This window comes from Stenella coeruleoalba (genome assembly GCF_951394435.1).
Source record: "Stenella coeruleoalba genome assembly, chromosome: 3".
Classification (NCBI taxonomy): domain Eukaryota; kingdom Metazoa; phylum Chordata; class Mammalia; order Artiodactyla; family Delphinidae; genus Stenella; species Stenella coeruleoalba.
In genome coordinates, this window is record NC_137148.1 from 158,838,752 (window position 1) to 158,856,454 (window position 17,703).

General features: G+C 33.5%; 1 protein-coding gene across 1 annotated transcript in view; it reads left to right on the forward strand.

Annotated features, from left to right (window-relative positions):
- The window catches only part of LOC307184937 (olfactory receptor 2V1-like), a gene marked incomplete at both ends in the record, with an annotated part of 395,233 nt that overhangs the window by 350,320 nt on the left and 27,210 nt on the right, over window positions 1-17,703 (forward strand).

A 17,703-nucleotide genomic window follows, 5' to 3' on the forward strand; every position in this document is an offset into this window, starting at 1 on the left:
ATCATATTGGAAAAGACGGAGAAAGTACAAAATCTGTTTAAACAGTTTGATTTCCTGTTTTCATGGCTTAACTAAAAATATAAAAGCAGATAATATTTGAGAATTTCATGTAGCATTTCTGATTTCCCTTTAAGAGAAAAAGATGATGATTATTAAATGTAAGAAAATTTTCTTGAATCACCTTAGGTGAATATCTCTCTCTCTACTCAATACAGTAAATCTTTTTCTGTTAAACAATAGCCACTAAACAAATTATAAAATAAAATAAAAAAACCTTTTTACTGAATGTAGAATTAAATATATTTTGAAAATAAAAATAAACATTGAGATGCCTTGCCAACATAAATTATCTTCCTCTTTTGTAAATATTAATATCTTCAGGGTGATACACTGTAGCTGAGTTCTTTTGTTATAAACATAGTCTTCTAATTAATTCACTTGTATAAATAATAAAATTGTCATGACAGTGTTGGTCATATATATTATAATTTTTAAATGTTTACTGTACTCCATTTTGAATTTATATTGGCTATGAAATAGTATAAAGTATAATAACACATGCAGCCTTTATGAATTAATTGGTGTTTACTTCTTCCTGTGAATGTAGAAGAGATTTAATCAATTGAGGAAAAAATATACCAGACATGAGGAAAAACTTGAGTATGAATTAATAAAATATAAATTTAAAACTTATTTAACTTTGACTCAAGTAGCATTTTAAAAATGGTTGATTCAAAGCTAATAAATTTAATTTTTTTCTCCTTTAATTTCTGACATAAACCTGTCCCTTGTGTAATTCCAGAGCAAATAATGTCTGCTAACTAGAGGTCCCTTGGTCTCAAAACATGTAATAAAATTGCAGAAGAAAATATTAAATTTAGCATTTAAATTTAGCATCTTAGGATTTATTGTGTATCTATATTATGGGCATGACACATTGTTTCTGAAACTCTAAATATGAACCAGACTGATTTTGTCCATCAAAAGTTTACAGCTATTCTCTATCACAACCATGTATGACTGTCAGCCTGTCTACATAAGGAGACAGCAGGGATGAGGCAAAGTGAGTAGACTGACACAGATAGATGTGTTAATAACAGGCTGCTATACTGAGAAATAATAAGGGTATTATTGAACTATGAGAAAAGGTTTTAATACAAATGAATAAAAACCATAGGACAGTTTGAGAAAAGCTTGGGAGATCTTATAAATATGTCATTATGCATACAAGAATTCATGTATACCCTCTTTACAATTTCTTTCTTAAAATACCATGAAGTATGTCAGGACACAAAAAGAAATAAGCATATAATAATATTAGCCTAAGAAGAGACATAATAAAATATTCCAGATTTATCTAAAATTATCTGCATATATAAAACTGTATTTAAACATAAAATAAAATACCTCCCAAGGTTAACTGCAAAATTCAGAACAGGAGTGAAGTATATGTCAAGGAAGCACCTCTACCCACCTTGTAAATTTGAGAGCACATACTGAATGTGCAAAATGGGGCAGAAGGATAGAAAATCCCCATGGGAATCCTCCTGAACCATAGAATGTCAGAGAGCCATAAAATTACTGACCAAAGTCAATGCTTTTTAGCCTAGGTAAAATCCAAATTCTTCTATTTTAAACCCAACTGTGTTCTTTACTATTGAGAGGATGATTTTTTTTAATTTGAGCTATGCATGAAAGAAATAATAGTAAAAGACTATCAGTTACTTCTAAATCAAGATAGAGAATTAGAAAATTACTGATACCTCAGTAGAAATTTGAAAGTATTAGGTAAGACTTATTATAAAGCTATTGTGAAACAAAGATAAGAAATTCAAAATATTTTCAACAAAACTAGCCAACACTGTTATCAAAATATGACAAACAAGAGGACTGACAAAATCACTGCTGAATTAAACATGCAAATCTGAATACAATTATGACAAGCAGAATTCCATGAACTATTACAAAGTTATAGTTACCTGTTATCAGCCAAGCTGATATAAAACAGACAAGTCCTACTAAAAATAAACATATCAGTAAGTTAAATAAGAATGATACTATACACTTTAATATATTCCAAAAATAATTTGATCTAATTGAAACCAATTCTTAATAAAAATATTATTAAACAGGCTATCTTTATAGATCCTTACTCCAAAGAACAGTGTTTCTACCTGAAACAAAAAACACAGTGATATAAAGATGAATACTTATTTAATTCAGAAAACAAAATTAAAAATGCATTGTACCATACTGTTAAATTTTTTAATGTCCTAGCCCAGAAATAAGAGACACAAAAAATAGCAATAACAAAAAAAAGACAGAGCTAACAATTGCTTTTTGAATATTACTAAAACTAGTAATATTCCTATATACTTTCATCCCCTTTACAGTAGTCGAAAATATTTTCACATTACTAATAACAAACGATGAGAGTTAAATACAATAATTTACATGTTTATCATAAAAATTGGCTTATGTTTTTTAAAATAAACGGAATAACAGACATAGCTTGTGATTTATGGAATATAATAAATATCATCAGATAGCACTTCTTAGTAAACTAATGAATGGAAATCTACCCTAAATTTCAAAGTTGTATATTTCATGTCATAATGTAATTATGGTGATAAATATCTGGAATTAAATAATCAAGCTTGAAGGAATCTGAAAAAGGTTGACAAGAGAGTAAGAGGAGGAAATGCCACCTACGAGATTTTACAGAGAAAAATTATTGAAATAGTAGAAAATTTGTCAGATATTGGTCTTTTATTACTTTCAGAGAGTAGGTCGTGGATGTTCTGGGTTTAATCAGAATCTTTACACACAAGACAAATTTTAGAGTGTGTAGTTAACTGAGCTGCTTTCCCTTAGCTCTGATTTGTTTTTGGTCAAATGATGTATTAATCACACTTGATTCCCCATGAATTCATGGCAGTCTGGAATATAGTTTAAATTTGTGTCATGATTAAAACATATATTTATTATCCTCTTTATTTCTTTTATTTATTTATTTATTTATTTTGCGGTATGCGGGCCTCTCACTGCTGTGGCCTCTCCCGCTGCGGAGCACAGGCTCCGGACGCGCAAGCTCAGCGGCCATGGCTCACGGGCCCAGCCGCTCCGCGCCATGTGGGATCTTCCTGGACCGGGGAACGAACCCGCGTCCCCTGCATCGGCAGGCGGACTCTCAACCACTGTGCCACCAGGGAAGCCCCCTATTTATTTCTTCTAAATAAAGAGAGAAATTTTAAGTCTTTTGATAAGCATATAAAAAGTTATCTAATTAGGTTTTCTCTCAACTCTGATTCCAAGGATAATTAATTTATACTGTGGTAAGTATTAAAAACAATTAATGGTGTAAAACCCTCTCCATAAAGTTGAAGCCCTCAATTTTTGTCTATGCCACCTATTATGTATTATAAAAAATAAATCATTTAATAGATGAAGGAAAAGTGCTAAAATAAATGTTAAGTTCAGAAGTAGCTAAAAGACATCCTGTATCTCATATCCCCCATAAGAAGAAATCTCCCATGTCCCAGCCTCTTCTTCCAACATCCAAAGTCATTTCTCTGATTTTGACAAAATTCCAAATGAGAGATTCAATTAGCATTAATAAAAAAGAAATATACTGAAGATTGGAAGATTTTATGGTACTATATTTACCAATAGATTTAAACAGATTACAAATTTCAATCCTAAAAGAGTCTAATTATAATATAGCTCCAGTGCATTAGGTAATATCTAGCACCTTTTTAAAATTTTTTTTTTTAAGAAGATGTTGGGGGTAGGAGTTTATTAATTAATTAATTTAGTTTTGCTGTGTTGGGTCTTCGTTTCTGTGTGAGGGCTTTCTCTAGTTGTGGCAAGCGGGGGCCACTCTTCATCGCGGTGCGCGGGCCTCTCACTATCACGGCCTCTCTTGTTGCGGAGCACAGGCTCCAGATGCGCAGGCTCATCAGTTGTGGCTCACGGGCCTAGTTGCTCCGCGGCATGTGAGATCCTCCCAGACCAGGGCTCGAACCCGTGTCCCCTGCATTAGCAGGCAGATTCTCAACCACTGCACCACCAGGGAAGCCCCCATCTAGCACCTTTAATGTCAGCTAATGTCAAATTAAAATAAAATCCACTTAAGGTGTGTTGTAAACCAAAACCAGAACCTTTGGCAGTGAGAGAAGAAGCAATATTAACATTTTTATTCACTATGGTAGATTTGAGAACTCATTTACTATTATTAGCTCTATAAACTGAAAATCACAAATTTCTACCTAAACAACTTCATCAAAGAAACAATTAAATGTGTACTTATTTTTATCATGATTCACCCTCTTCAGATCCTTATCCTTATTCATATATATTTTTTTGCATTGTTCCATTGACTTTTGAGTTCTGTTTTTATTAAAAATCTTTATTGTAGGGTTAATTTAAAGATATTTGTAACTCATCTCAGGGCATGGAAACAAAAAATGTGTGGAACTGAAAGCCATGGATATAGAGCATATGTCTACTCAATATCATCAGGCAACAATAATAGTTTATAAAAATGGAACTATTAATAGCTAGCACTGTTATGGAGCCATACGACTTACAGAATATTTATTTGAATAGAACTGCATAAAATTCTCCCCATACGTTTGTACTTTTTGAAATACTTTACCTCCTTCACACACTTTCATCATTCCCAAAATATTATGGACTATAATTATATGCTAAGCATAACATAAAAACTTGAAGATAAAATAAGGAAGAAGAAGACATGTTCCCTACTGTAACTGGGAATACAAGGATGCTCTAGGGACATGCTCTCTTAGGTAGAGGATACACAGGACTAGTGAATCCTGGTCCTAGCTCACTGCACCAAGATGCTCCCCAGCCCCTTTGCCCTTGTAACCCTGAGATGATTCAAATTCAATATAAGTAAATAAACTTCAAATACAGACCTTTATATTATTTTTGCATAAGTAATATCTGTGTAAACTTAGCCATCCAAGAAATAGTCCAAATTAAAAATATGTGCATGCAAGAAAAATAATAAAATTAATCTTAACATAACTATTGAAGTGAAATACAATATTTAAAATATAATGTCTAAGAGTAGTCACAGTTTTTGCTTTAAGTATGTGTTGCAGTAAACTCATCAAGGAACTAGTTTCTTTTGACTTCAGAGGATACAGCAGTCTAAACAGTTACATGATACTGAATGTGGTTTTTACCATGAATGAGACTTCTTTACCTTCATCAAGCCATGTCCCTGATGCTTACCTTGAAAGCATAGGTTATCCACTAGATAGACATATCAATTGTCTTTCATTTCATAAAACATTTAAAGTTCATTTCCACTGAGGTATATTGTCCCTTATACAGAGATAAAGATCATTCTTCTAGGATATTTTACCTGAAATAAAATAATAATCAGGGAATAAGAGATGGAGCTGAAAATCAGTATAAGAATGATCCCCTACTACCCCAGTTAGAGGTAGTAATTAGAATCACAGCAATTCCTTTTTCAATAATCTTTTAAAATAAAATTGTATTGCTTGAGGGTCATAGAAAGACCACATATATTCTTAATGATTAATCTATTTAATGTGGCACTACTGCAGAGTCATAAAAATACATTTTTGAAAAATCTATAATTTGAAACAGATTTTCAGAACTATTACTATACTACGACTTTGTAAGATTATTGTTATTTTTTCCCCTTGAACAATAAGCCTTCAATCATTTAGCATGAAAAATTCAGTGGAGAATAGAATTTAAAGAACAAGGTCATTTTCTCAACCTTATGAAAGACTTTTAAAGGCTCAAATTAAAATGGGCTGATGGGGGCTTCCCTGGTGGCGCAGTGGTTGAGAGTCCGCCTGCCGATGCAGGGGACACGGGTTCGTGCCGCGGGGCGGCTGGGCCCGTGGGCCGGGGCCGCTGAGCCTGCGTATCCGGGGCCTGTGCTCCACAACGGGAGAAGCCACAGCAGTGAGAGGCCCGCATACCGCAAAAAAATAAAATAAAATAAAATAAAATGGGCTGATAGAAATTTATATGTTGTTTGCAAAAGACTTTTAAGGAAAACTTAGTCTCTAGTCTACAATTAAAAACATTGGCTGTCTGCACTCCAAAAAAAAAATGAGGTGTGTGTAAATATACAAAATAATTTTGTTCAAATGAAAACAATCAGATAAAAATTAGCATATAGTTGTTAAAAATTATCACATACTTCTATTTCACCTTTAAAAAATACATAGGTTAGACTGTACATAATGATAACCAACTGTTACATAGTTTGTTATATTTTGAACAAAATAAGTATGATGTTTCAAGGAATTATATGACCCAGGTAATAAATTTTTGCCTAAAAGAATCTTAAGAAGATTACCATACTCATGGTAGCAGGAGACTTATTTCTGAAAGTCCACAGGTCCAATAGGAATGTTATAGCAAGTTAGGGTTCACTGTACCCAAGTTCATAGAAAAGAAGTTAGATAATGGCATGTTATTCACTTAATGTTATTCTATTGCAACAAGATTTACTTAGTCTGGGTAAATTAAAGAGGTTAGATTTTAATAAGTCAATCTCTCTAAAATAACTCTATGAAATGAGATGACATAGGCAACACGTTTGCTCAGGTTAAAAATAAACAACAACAACAAATATATATATACATATATATAATACATATACACACACATATTCACACACTACGTATGCAAACACACATACCTATTATATATATATACATATATATATACATATATATATATATGAATACACACACATACATAAAATGCAATAACTTCAGAAGCAAAATGATATAGGTTACACTTCAGATGATATAAACACAGTCTTATTACAGCCTGTATTAACTAGGGTATAACTTCCTATTGGATTAGCACATATCTTTATCTTCATTTTCCCCAACTATAATACGTAATATTTTTTATTTGGGATATGTTCTAACACTTTTCTCTAAAATGCCTTATAACAATTTCCTCAGGAAAAATTTCAATGAGCAGACAATCACTGCATGAGCATTTTAGGCAGAAACATGAGTATTTTTTTGGAATCTGAGTGTCATATTTTAAATAAAATTTTAAGTCCCTTTGATGGTTAACACTTGCCTCCAATCCAATTACTAATGTAAATGTTTCTAGAATACTAAGGAACAAATCTAACTTTGAGCGTGCTGAAACTTGTACAGTGTTGGATGAACTCCTTGAGAAAAAGAAAATACAAATACAAAATTCCATATGTCCTTAGAAAATTTCCCTTAAGTTTCTTGAGTTTTAAATCTGTTTTAAGTGGAGTAACTTAGCAGTGTCTATCAGTTTATCATTTTTTAAATTTTCACTTCATATTGTGTGAGAAAAATATTTTTTGTGTTATATAACAATAAAAGTAAATTACTTAGCATGTTTATGGGAAAATTAAAATGGTGGCCTTGGTATGAAAATGGAAGTATGTCCTTAGGTTTCTATACATTGACTCAGGGGGTAGAGGTGGATTGCAGTGGTGGAGGGAAGTTGGAAGAGAATAACTTACTTTGCCCAAAGAGTACAGAACCAGGAATTTACTGTTTGTTGTATTTAATCAGAAATATACTTCTATCTTTCGATCAGGGTCCATGAGAGCATCTACTATTGAGGGCAATTTTTATAAACTATATTAGTTAATTCAGCTAAGCAACTCACAGTGTTGCCTGGCACAAAACATGCACCCAATAGGTATTAGTTTTAATGATGGCTATTATAGTCATTGATGTTAATATCTTTATTATCATTCTATATAAACTAAGATGAAATCAGAAATGGAGCCATCTCTGCTGCTTTGCTCCAATGTGGACACAAACCCTTTCAATATTTATCCACATCCAAGTGTGACCTCGTTCTATTAAAGACTCATAATCAAACAAACAAACAAAAAAAGAGCCAACCATTCCAGCAGAGAATTTAGTAAAATTAAGATTGTAAAATGACAACTTCACTGCCCACATGATCAGCCCAACACAACCACAAGGTCAATGCCCTCTTCTTAGCTAGAGGGCAGCCTCGCTGTCCTCAGCTCACCATCCCATACAAGGCAAATGCCTATTTTCCACTACCTGGGAAACACTAAGTCCGTATGGGTGTCTGAATCCAAATGTGGACTGAGAAAGATTTAGGAGGTCACTTTACCTTCAGATTTCAACTCTTTGGTTCACACAAATAAGGAAAAAAAGCATAAGAAATCATTCTGCTATGTGTAATCAAATGTAAAATGTAGTTTAAGCAAATATGTTATGAAGAAAATGGATTAGGTGAATTGATATGCCAGATAGCTGTCATTTAGACATATAATCACTCTGTTAGCACTTTTGTCCCTTAAAATTCAGGACAATTTTAAGTTCAGGATTGGCTCAAACTGGAGCTCAAAAACAAAAGTGTTATCATGTGGTAAAAATAATTAAAATCAAAGATTTTGTTTGTACAGAGCTGTACTCCGAATTAGGTTTTGCATTTAATTCACTTAATTTTTCAGAGAAAATCTTATACAGTTATTCACTCATTTGATGATTTATTTATAATCATTTACTGATTACCAAATAATTACTAGGAAGAATACTAACCCACTGAAATATAAAAATTTATATGTAATCCCTTCCCTCAAAAAGTCCACAAAGAATCAGGTAGACAATAAGGTCATTATGATACAGTTACAGAGATATGCATGGGTGCATCGTGTTCAGGAGGAAGTGCATCTAACCCTTTGTGGGGTGGGGGTAGTTCAAGTGGAAAAATGGAGGGGAGGTGGAGTAAGCCTGTATGAGAAGGCAATACTTAGGAGAGGAAAAAATTATGTGGAGATCTTAAAAATGACTCAGATTTATTGCTAAGCAAAGATGTGAAGATATTCCAGGCAAATTATTATTTTGGCTGTCCTCAATTCAACATTGTAAATACTCCATATTTATTTAGAGGAAACATGAGTTACTACACTGAGGTAAATATAGAGAAAGTTAGTTACTGGGGTGTAAAAATCATTCTATTAAAAAGTTCTGATCTCATATTTCAATTTCTCATTTTAAAAGGCAGAGCAAAACACAACAAACAACAACTACAAACTTGGCAGTTAATTAAAATCTTCTTCCTTGGAAAGAATTTGTTCATATGGTGACAAGTACAAAGAGCCTCCTCTCTGACATGACACCAGTATCTACATACACACCTCAGCAAATTGCCTTTTTAAATCCATATTCAATAGTCTTCATGGTATATATCCTGATGAATACAATAACCTCTCCACTACAAAATAATTATAATTATATTATTATGGCTAGATACATTGACATTCTATATGTCTTCCCAGCTCTTATGCATTTTTTTAACATCTTTATTGGAGTATAATTGCTTTACAATGATGTGTTAGTTTCTGCTTTATAACAAAGTGAATCAGTTATACATATACATATGTTCCCATATCTCTTCCCTCTTGCGTCTCCTTCCCTCCCACCCTCCCCATCCCACCCCTCTAGGTGGTCACAAACCACCTAGCTGATCTCCCTGTGCTATGCAGCTGCTTCCCACTAGCTATCTTACGTTTGGTAGTGTATATATGTCCATGCCACTCTCTCACTTTGTCACAGCTTACCCTTCTCCCTCCCCATATCCTCAAGTCCATTCCCTAGTAGGCCTGTGTCTTTATTCCCGTCTTACCCCTAGGTTCTTCATGACATTTTTTTTCTTAGATTCCATATATATATGTTAGCGTATAGTATTTGTCTTTCTCTTTCTGATTTACTTCACTCTGTATGACAGACTCTAGGTCCATCCACCTCACTACAAATAACTCAATTTCATTTCTTTTTATGGCTGAGTAATATTCCATTGTATATATGCGCCACATCTTCTTTATCCATTCATCCGATGATCGACACTTAAGTTGCTTCCATCTCCTGGCTATTGTAAATAGAGCTGCAATCAACTCTGCAGGGAATTAAAATTATAAATTTCGGAGAAGGGTAAATGTTACTTCAAACCATAGCATGTTTAAGGACAGGGAAACATATGATCATATGTGGAAATTTAAATAGAATTATCATACCATAGCATTCCAGTCAGCATTCAGTCCATAAACATATAAAGAAGCCAGATGTGTGCATTTATTCAGCAGCCTGTAGTTCTATATCATAAGTTTTTGCTGATGAAATTATATTTCCATGAGGTACTGGATAATATGTTATGAATAATTCCACTGAAATATCTCCACTTTTTTGTTATTGTTTTTCTGTTGTTTAATCTGATAATTATGCAAGCAATAAATATTATATTGGAGTAGAAAATGTTAACACACATTGAAAAACAAAAAAGCATAGAACTATAATCTGTATGATAAAATGCATCACTCTGTTTAAAAGGATTGTTTTACAGATGCAATTTACAATCAGTGATCATACAGTTTAGAATGGTGTTTTCATGCCATCTGTTGGAATAATTCTTCTCACTCTCTGGAATGAAGCTATAATTTTCAGTTTATAGATTCATCAAGCAAAACACAGTATTACAGTCACTAAAAGAAGAGAAATCCTAAACACTTTCAGTTTTATAGTCTTCCATAAACAAGTATATTGCTGAAATTTTCCAAAAGAAAGAGAATTTAGCAACATGACCACAGATTCCTGTTTTATTTTACAGCCTTAAAATATCACCAACAGTTCAAATAGCCAAGAACGGTTATCTAATTTTAGTTTCAATATTTTAAATGTGACTTCCATTCTTTTAGTCCATTTATGATTTTTATTAACTTAAAAACATGTTTGCCCTGTGCCTAAGCAAGTTATGTCATAATGATGGTGGTAAAAGTTAATAAATAACCTGTCCATTAGGACACATTCCTGTTTGTTATTAGCTTATTAAATGCAAATCAAATCTGTGGGGGTGTTTAATAGACTAAGGTGTGCTAGTTCTCTATATGTATGCATTTACAAAGCAAAACTTTTCCACAATTAATTTTTGGGAATTATAAAAGTTGACCTAAAATTCTAATAGAGAATGTAAGGTGCATGCTACACATGAAGAAAAGAAAAAAATAACTCATGAAAATTGCACTATGAATGAAACAGCAAGAGTCCAAGTGGGAGTGCAATTTTATATTGCAAGAGGTAAGATCAATATGGTCTTGTTTCTTGGTTAAGACATCAGTTGTTAGTATCAAACAAAACCTGAAAAGAAAGTCACTGCTTTTCGCAAAATACAGTATCAGGACCGAATTTCTTAATGCTATCTATTATATCTATGGTGCTCAAAAAAAAAAAAAATACAAAGCAAAACCACCAGGAAGAAGAGATTTCTTTACTAAATTGAGACGTCTTTGAGATTCTCTTCCTTTGATATTCCATTCAAACAGTCCCAAATGACAAGAAGTCACCATTAAGATATGAACTTATGCGTTACAGTAATTGCCCCAAGTAACTAATGGCTCTCTCTGTTATATCTTAGAACATCTGAAAGATGAAAGTACACACACACCACCACCACCACCAGATTAAAGAAGAACCAGGTCAAACAGGGACATTATCCAAGATTCCATTCTATATGTAGTGGAAAAGGGGTATTTTTTTCTTTGTTCTTTTTGGGTTTAGTTTCCCTTCTTTGAGAAGACTAACCAATAGGACTCCAGATTTACTCAAAATCAGGTAAACCATACTAACCTACAATTTTCCCCCTTCAGAGATAGGTAGAATTCCAAGAACCTTTCATCTGAAATAAGGTCCTTGGCATGTCTTTGTCAATTGCCAGGATCTACTTCAACCTCATTTTGCTCCCTCCTCTTCCTATTCCACCAAACATCATGCATTCATCTAGTCTCTGCTATCTTTTCTTAGTACAATTAGGAATGTTCCCAAAAGTTTCTCCCAGATTTCCATATTTCCTGTTCCACTGAATGCCGTGGGAGTAGTTGGTAGATTCTATAGACGTATATTGCTTGCAGCGGGAAATATCACATCCAGTAGGCGTTCCACTTTTATGTAAATAAAAACAAATTACTTTCTTCCTTAAAACTGACATTCCAATTTGAGAAACAAATCAAGATTGCATTGAATCTATAATTCAGTTTTTGTTTATAAATCCTCTTTACAGTATTGGTCTTCTAATTCATGAGCATGAAGTATCTTTCCATTTAGATTACTTTCATTTTTTTTCAGTAATACTTGTAGGTCTTAACCGGATTTTTTGCTAGTTAATAGGTGGAATATTAGAGCATTGAGACCTGGAATGAAGTATAAACATAACTTTAATTTATTAAGTTGTCCAACTAATGCACCTACAATTTTCCTCTCCATAATCCAACCTGTAAGAATTCTAGGGATTATTTGTGATAAAAATAAGCAAATAAAACTAATGATAATATGGAATCTCATTCAGAATGATATGGAAATCAGCCCAATTTTCTACTCTGCCTTGAGAACAAAAAAGAAGTAGTGATACAACATGGATGTTGAACATGAAATATATGATACAAGATTGATGAACCTCAAAAACATTGTGCTAAGGAAAGAAGCCAGACTCAAGAGACTGTATTTTATATGATTTAATTTATATAAAACATGCAAGATAAGCAATTCTATAGTGACAGGAAGCAGATTCGTGGTTACCTTGGGTTGGGAGTGGGAATAGAGTCCCTGGAAAAAGTTTATTCTGGGGATGATGGAAATGTACTAAATTTAGACTGTGATGATGGTTACACAACCCTGTAAATTTACTAAAATTCATTGAATTGTACACTTAAAAGGAATGTAAATTATACATCAATAAAGCTATTATAAAAAAATATATAGTAAATCAAAATGTTAGTTCAGTGCTACATATATAAAGCTTGAAGTGCTAGTTCTTTCACTTGAACCAGATTTCTTGCACAGTGTCTGTGAGCTAGTTTAACATGAATAATATCAGAGTTTTCCCAACCAAGCTTCCTGCAACTGAGGCACACATCCCCCATACTGAATACTGATCACCAAGGGATACTTATTTTCCTCCCTTGGTAGATGCCTCCCCTCATAGTCTCTTTCAGCTGATGCAGAAGCAATGATGCACACATTGATCAGTCCTGACATGTCTAAGGAATTGACTCATCTCCTCACTTTCAGTCACCATCTTTTTTTTTTTTTTTTTTTTTTTTTTTTTTTTTTTTTGCGGTATGCGGGCCTCTCACTGTTGTGGCCTCTCCCATTGTGGAGCACAGGCTCCGGACGCGCAGGCTCAGCGGCCATGGCTCACAGGCCTAGCCACTCCGCGGCATGTGGGATCTTCCCCGACCGGGGCAGGAACCCGTGTCCCCTGCATCGGCAGGTGGACTCTCAACCACTGCGCCACCAGGGAAGCCCTCAGTCACCATCTTTATTTCCTCCTTTTCCTTTCTTTCTGATGTCATGCCCTTTGACCACCTTGTATTTTCCTTTCATTCTGATGTCATGTCCTTTGACCACCTTGTAGAGCAGTTGCTTCAAGCTTTCAGGTATCGTCACCTAATCTGACACCTCACACAATGCCACTCCCCCAATTGTGTGATGGTAGGTGAATTTTCTCTTCCCAGTTTAAAGATACATGAATTTTGAACAATGAAAAAAGATTATTGTATTTTAAAATAAATAAAGTGTTTCTGCTAATATTTTTTTAAAAAGCTTTCTGGCTTTCCCTATCCCAATTTCCAGTCTTTTAATTGCAGTTGTTAGTTTTTTATGAGCTCTAATTTTTCTCATTTATTTTATTAATTGAATGCATCTCCACACTGAAATGTAACTTCATGAGATCAGCTCTTATCTTTGTTTACTCCCTCATCACCGATGCCTTTTCCAGTGCCACACACACAGTTAAAGCAATATGTCCATTGTTGAGTGAACACACAAATGAGTGGATAATGTACTTTGCTCTATATTACAGACTATCTTAATGTTATGCATTTCGATAGATAATATTTCCTATGTGTTGCAACTGAGGTGTTAAAGAGGACATTACAAAATATTTGTTTTGACATGTGAACACTGAATTGACAGGGCAGAAACCTATTGCTTTAGAAGATAAACAAAGTAGACAATAACACTATTTTATCATATTTCAGAATGGAAATCTATTTCCAATAACAATGTTTAAGTAAGTTCTGAAATCAGAAAGAAAATCAAGACACATCAATTTTTTCAATTATCAAATTTTTCAATTTATCAATTAATATTTATTTCTTAATGAAGTATAGTTGATTTACAATATTGTGTTAATTTCAGGTGTACAGCAAAGTGACTTAGTCACACATATATACATATACAAATGTGTATATATATATATATATATATATATATACACACACACATTTTTAGATTATTTTCCATTATAAGTTATTACAAGATATTGAATATAGTTTCCTGTGTTATACAGTAAATTCTTGTTGCTTATCTTTAAGCAATAAGTATTTGTATATATAGTAGTATATACAGTATTTATATATATATAGTAGTATATATATAGTAGTTTTATATATAGTAGTTTGTATCTGTTAATCACATACTCCTATTTTATTTCTTCCTCCTTCCCCTGTGGTAAACATGTTTGTTTTCTATGTCTGTGACTCTGTTTCTGCTTTGTATATAGATTCATTTGTATTATTTTTTAGATTCCACATATAAGTGATATCATATAATATTTGTCTTTCTCTGACTTACTTCACATAGTATGATAATCACTAGTTCCATCCATATTTCTGCAAATGACAATATTACATTCTTTTTCATGGCTGAGTAGTATCCTGTTGTATATATATACCACATCTTCTTAAGCTAGTCATCTGTTGATGGACACTTTTGTTGTCTGTCTTGGCTATTGTAGATAGTGCTACTATAAACATTAGGGTGCATGTATCTTTTTGAATTACAGTTTTCATCTTCTCCAGATATATGCCCAAGAGTGGGATTGCTGATCAGACGGTAGCTCTATTTTTGGTTTTGTAAGGAACCTCCATACTCTTTTCCATAGTAGCTGCACCAGTTTATATTCCCATCAACAGTGTAAAGGGGTTCCCTTTTCTCCACACCCTTTCCATCATTTATAATTTATTATTTTATTTTCTCCACACCCTCTCCAACATTTATTATTTGTAGACTTTTTTGATAATAGTCATTCTTTTTTAAATTTTATCAAATCTAGTTTATTTACAATGTTCTATTAATTTCAGCTGTACAGCAAAGTGACTCAGTTATACATATATGTGTTATTTCTTCATATTCTTTTCCTTTATGGTTTATCACAGGGTATTGAACATAGCTTCCTGTGCTATATAGTAGGGCCTTGTTTTTTTATCAACCCTATATATACTAGTTTGCATGTGCTAATCCCAATCTCCCAATCCTTCCCTCCCCGCCGCCCCCCCCACCCCGGCCCCGGTAACCAGAGGTCTGTTTTCTATGTCTGTGAGTCTGTTTCTGTTTCATAGATGATAGTCATTCTGATCGATGTGAGGTGATACCTCATTGTGGTTTTGATTTGTGCTTCTCTAATAATTAGCAATGTTGAGCATCTTTAATGTGCCTGCTGGTCATCTGTGTGTCTTCTTTGGAGAGATGTCTATTTACATCTCCCCATTTTTTGATTTTTTTTTTTTGGAACATTGAGTGTATGAGCTACTTGTTTATTTTGCATGTTTATCCCTTGTTAGACACATCGTTTGAAAATACTTTCTCCCATTCACTGGGTTGACTTTTCCCTTTTTTGATGGTTTCATTTTTTGTGCAAAAACTTTTAAGTTTCATTAAGTCCCATTACCTCATTTACTGTGCCTTAGGAAGAAGATCTAAGAAAATATTGCTATGATTTATGTCCAATAATGTTTTGCCTATGTTCCTTTCTAGGAATTTGATGATGCCATGTCATAATTAGGACTTTAAAACATTTTGAGTTTATTTTTGTATATGGTATGATGGAACGTTCTAATTTCATTGATTTACGTGTAACTCTCCAGCTTTCCCAACATCGCTTGCTGAAGACACTGTATTTTCTCCATTGTATATTCTTGCCTCCTTTGTTGTAGATTAATTGACCATAGGTGTGTGGGTTTATTTCTGGGCTCACTCTCTGTTCCATTGATCTATATGTCTGTTTTTGTGCCAATACCACACTGTTTTGATTACTATAGCTTTGTAGTATTGTCTGAGGTCTGGAAAGGTTCTGCCTCCAGCTTTGTTCTTTTTACTCAGGATTGCTTTGGCAATTCTGAGTCTTTTGTGTTTCCATATAAATTTTAGGATTATTTGTTCTAGTTCTGTGAACAATATCATGGGTATTTTGATAGGGATCTGATTAAATCTACAGATTGCTTTGTGTTGTATGGCCATTTTAACAATACTGTTCCAATTCAAGAGCATGGAATATCTTTCAATTTCTTTGAGTCATCTTCAAATTCCTTTATCAAAGTTTTATAATTTTCAGCATATAGGCCTTTCAGCTCCTTGGTTAAGTTTGTTCTTAGGGATTTTGTTTTTTTGATGCAATTTTAAACAGAATTTTTTTTTAACTTTCTCTTTCAGGTATTTCATTGTTAGTGTAAAGAAATGCAAAAGGTTTCTGTATACAAATCTGGCATCCTGCTATCTTTCTGAATTCATCTTTAGTTCTAATAGTTTTGTTTTAGGGTTCACTATATAGAGTATCATGTCTGCAAATAATGACAGTTTTACTTCTTCCCTTCCAATTTGGATACATTTTATTTCTTCTTCTTGTCTGATTGTGGTGGCTAGAACTTCCAACACCATGTTGAACAGAAGTGGTGATAGTGGGCATCCTTGTCTAATTCCTTAATTTAGCAGGAATGCTTTCAGATTTTCACTGTTGAGTATTATGTGGGCTGTGGATTTGTTGTAAATGGCTTTTATTATGTTGGGGCATGTTCCCCCTACACTCACTTTGGTGAGAGTTTTATCATAAATGGAAGTTGAATTATGTCAAATGCTTTTTCTGTGTCTATTGTTTTCAGCCGTAATTTCTTCAAAAACAGTTTTGCTCCTCTTATCTCTCTCTCTTCTCCTGCTCAAACTCCTATTGGGCATGGTTTGGCATGCTTTATATTATGCCATAAATCTCATATGTTGCTTTAATTTTTTCATTTGTTTTTCTGTCTGCTGTTTTGACTGGGTGATCTCCATTTTTCTGTCTTTCAGATTATTTATCCTTCTGCTATTCTTTGCTTCTAGCTTGGTTTTTATCTTGGTAATTGACTTTTCTAATTTTGATTAGTTCCTCTTTATAGTGTCTAGGTCCTTGTTACTATGATCTGCATTTCTATCCATGATCTTTGTTAATTATTTTATTAAGCATTTTATGACCTCCTCTTTGAACTCAGGTTCTAGTAGACTGGTGAGGTCTGCTACATTATCTGTTCTTTCAGGATATTTATCTTCTTCTTTTAATTGGAAGTTAGTTCTTTGCATTTTCATTTTATATAACTTTCTCTGTCTCTATGAATTTCGGAGAAATGGTTATCTACTCTGGTCTTGAATGGGTGTTTTTATATGTGAGTATCCCTGTGTAGAATGAACGAGTCCAATATTTTTGGTGAGAGGACTGTTTTTGGTGTGGATGATGGCCATGTCTTTCCTCAGAGTTTGCTGGTCATTATCCCCTTGTTGGGGTTGTGATTGGTATTGTGGTGTTGTAGTGTCAACAACCTGTACTGGATGTTGCACAGGGTCC